Source organism: Octopus bimaculoides, chromosome 16, assembly GCF_001194135.2.
Source record: "Octopus bimaculoides isolate UCB-OBI-ISO-001 chromosome 16, ASM119413v2, whole genome shotgun sequence".
NCBI lineage: Eukaryota > Metazoa > Mollusca > Cephalopoda > Octopoda > Octopodidae > Octopus > Octopus bimaculoides.
The window spans coordinates 22193503-22197247 of record NC_068996.1 but is presented as its reverse complement, the minus strand read 5'-3'; positions in this window follow the sequence as shown (position 1 = coordinate 22197247).

Genomic DNA, 3745 nt, shown 5'->3' with positions numbered 1-3745 from the left:
ATATATAAACAATATTTCCTTGATTTTGTGGGAAAATGTAGCAAAATTCAAAGTTTATTGTTTAAATACCTAAGAACATATTTTTGAGTGTTTGTGTACATGCATATCTTTGTGACTGTGTGTCTGCTTCTCAGTATGCACATACATATCTATCTATCTATCTATCTATCTATCTATCTATCTATCTATCTATATATATATATATATATATATATATATAATGTGTTTCTATATTTATATTTGGAAACAAGTATATCAACACACATGCACAAATATGTGTGTGTGTGTATATATATATATATATATAATTCATTTTCAATGGTGGAACACAAGTTAGGTAATGCTATAAATGATAGCCTGTAAATATGTGGTTAAAAAAACCTATTGGATAGAAAAAGTTGAAGACTGCCTGTGGGACTTGAACCTACATCTTCCGTTAAAAATGACAGATGTTTTACCATTGGATTAAAGCAATCTTATGAATTTATCTCTGCAAAGGGTCTTTTATCCCAATATTTCCTTGCTATCATTTATCAAGTGCAAGTTCATCCGTTAAGTTATTTCACACCTCTTGAAGCTTCTAAATTATTTTGATGTAAACTATACATTATGTGTGTGTGTGTGTGTATACCTATGTACTTGTGCATATGCAAAAGATATTCACATTCATAAAAATTGTTTGAATTTTGCTCTTTTTGATTGATGAATGTGTGTGTGTGTGTGTTTGTATTGTCCATATAAATGAATTGTTTTGTCAACATTTTATGAGATTTTTTTTTTATTTTGAAATATTTTCACACTTATTCTTTTTTTTTTTAGAAAAAGATATTTGCTGCCAAATTCCTTATAAAGCCATGACACAAAATTCTGTTTTCTTCTCATTAAAATATTCCCAAACTGAATTATAAATATATTAATATTTGCCAGTTTTCTTTGTATAATGTACTAACTACTGTGATAAATATTTATTATTATTATTATTATTATTATTATTATCATTATTATTACTATTATTATTATTGCTGCTGCTGCTACAACTACTATTATTCTTGTTGCTTAGAGAAATATATTTATCATTGCTGCATTATCATTTTATTATTCTCATCATTATTATTACTATTATTATTAATCTATGTCAATGTTACATAATTTAGAGTAATTTTGTTACTTTTGTCAGTGTTACAAACTTGATACTTAAGTTTGGTTTTAAATTGTTTTTGTTTATGAATTTTTTGGCTAGATATATGTGTGTGTATAAAGTAAAAATTTAAAGGAAGAATACTTTACATATTTTTTTTTAATGTTTTGAATTGTATCTTTTTTTCATTTCTAAAAATAATTTTGTATCAAACATTTATATATATATAAGCCAAATTCTCAGTTTTTAAAATGATGAAATAATAAATTAAAAGATGAATAGTCAATTGATTTAAGCCTTGGTGTATTATTAACAGCCCTGCATCATATTCCATGGGAGTATATCGGCTTCGGTAGTCTGGATAGATATTGTTTTTTTCATCTGGCTCATCTCTTAACCCCTTTGCACCAACTCCATTGCCAAAGAGTCAATGAGAACTTTATTTATTTATTTATTTATATATTTATTTTTTAAATTTTTTTTTTTTTTTGTGATTGGGAACAAGGTTGTCATCTGTTACAGGTTTCTGAAGGTCAGTCACTGATTCATTGCTCTTATGGCAATGAAAGTGACATGGGCTAATACCTTTACTCTAAGCACTTTTTTTTCTGATTTCCTTACCAATTTATTTTAATGAAAGATACACACATGCATTCACACATGCACACATAGTAGGGGTTAATATTTTATTTTGGTCACATTAGTCTGTTGCTACTCTTGAGTTTCACCTGTGGGTGCACAGGGTCTTAAGGTAGGTTAAGTCATAACTTGTCTGAAGACCCTGTGCACCCACAAATGAAATTTAGATTAAGAAGAAACTGACTTGACTAAAGTAAAATATTATATAAACCTCTTCACTAACATGCTCCAGCATGGACTGAAACTTAAAAGTGTATATATATATATATATATATATATATATATGAAATAAAGCAAACGAGGAGATTATCTATCTATAAGATATTTAGTTTGCCCATCTTGCGTATGTTTAGTAAAATATGATTATTGGTTATATATTGTAAATTACGCAATGAAAACATATTGTCAAATCTTCAGAGACATGTAATCTTTGTAGATAACATTACTAGATTGAATTGTTAACAAGTAGCTATCATAAGGATAGTGAGCAACTGTGTAACTGTCCTTATGGTGGTTACTTCTGTTGACATTTCAACAGTCCAGTAATGTTATATATAATATATTGGATGTTTATGTAACTAATAATCATTTTTTGTAAATGAAACCCACGTAAGATGCTGTAACTAAATATAAGCAATCATCAATCTCTTTATTTCATTTTCTTCACGTACTCTGGTATTTCAAAACACTGAATTCATACTAAATGACACAAGTACAATAACATAATTAGGAATGCACATGGGTTTTAAATACTGGTTGTCATGCAATTTAAACTTAAATTGCACTTTGTTTTTGTGTGTGTGTGTGAGAGAGAGAGAGAGAGAGTAGTAAAGGTTCTTGTGTAGTTACTGTCTACCAAATTCCACTCAAGGTATTAACTTAAAACTATGGTAGAAACTCTTAATCAAGGTACTGTGCAGTGAGATTGAACCTGGATCCAGGTGATTGTGGAGTAAAGTTCTTAACCATGCACCATGCCTGTTTTATTAGACATGCTCAGGGTTGCACAAAAATCTTACATAATTTGTACTCTGACTTAAATTTATGTTCTTGTTTTAAAGTTTTTTTTTTCTAATTTTTCTGATATAAATTTAAGAGTTAAATATAATCATAATAATATATTATATAATATTGCTGTTCTTTTTATTTTAAGTCATTTAATTTAAAGGTTAAGCATTTTTTATTAATATTATCTAAGCATTAAAATTGAAGGTTTGTAGCTTAATGGTTTGAGTGTTGTATTCACAATCATAAGATCATAGTTTTGATTCCTGGAGTGGGTGGTACAATGTGTTATTGTCTAAAACACTTCAGTTCATGTCACTCTTGTCTGCTCTGCTGTAAATGAGTTCCATCAATAGCTAGGAAGTTACTCTTGTGATAGACTATTGTCCCATTCAGTGGAAATTGTTGTAATTTCAGTCACTTACACTCTATGGAAACTGAGTTAATCTCTGGTCCTATGAATCCTAAGGCTCATGACAGACCTAAAACATTAAAATTATTTATTGCAGTATTTTAACACTAGCAAAGGTATTTCAGCTTTACAGGAAAAAAAAACAAACAAAACAAACAGGAGAAAGACCCCACCACCACCACCACCACCATCATTAGTGTTTGAAAGGTTGTTAGATGAACATTTTTGTGTATTATCTCATTTTATTGCTCCTTTTGATCCTGCCGTAGCCAACTTTACCTTTCATCCCTCTGAGAACCTGAGTTAATGTCATTGACTAAACCCCTCCTTTCCAAAATGCCGACCCTGTGCATAAATTAGAAACAATTTCATTTTTTTAATTATTTGTTCTTTTGTAATATATCTTAAATTGTACTTCCAGGTTTTATAAATAAAATTTGGATGAAAATACACAATAACATTAAAATAAATGTAATTACTCTCTCTCTCTTTCACTCTTTTACTTGTTTCAGTCATTTGACTGCGGCCATGCTGGGGCACTGCCTTTAGTC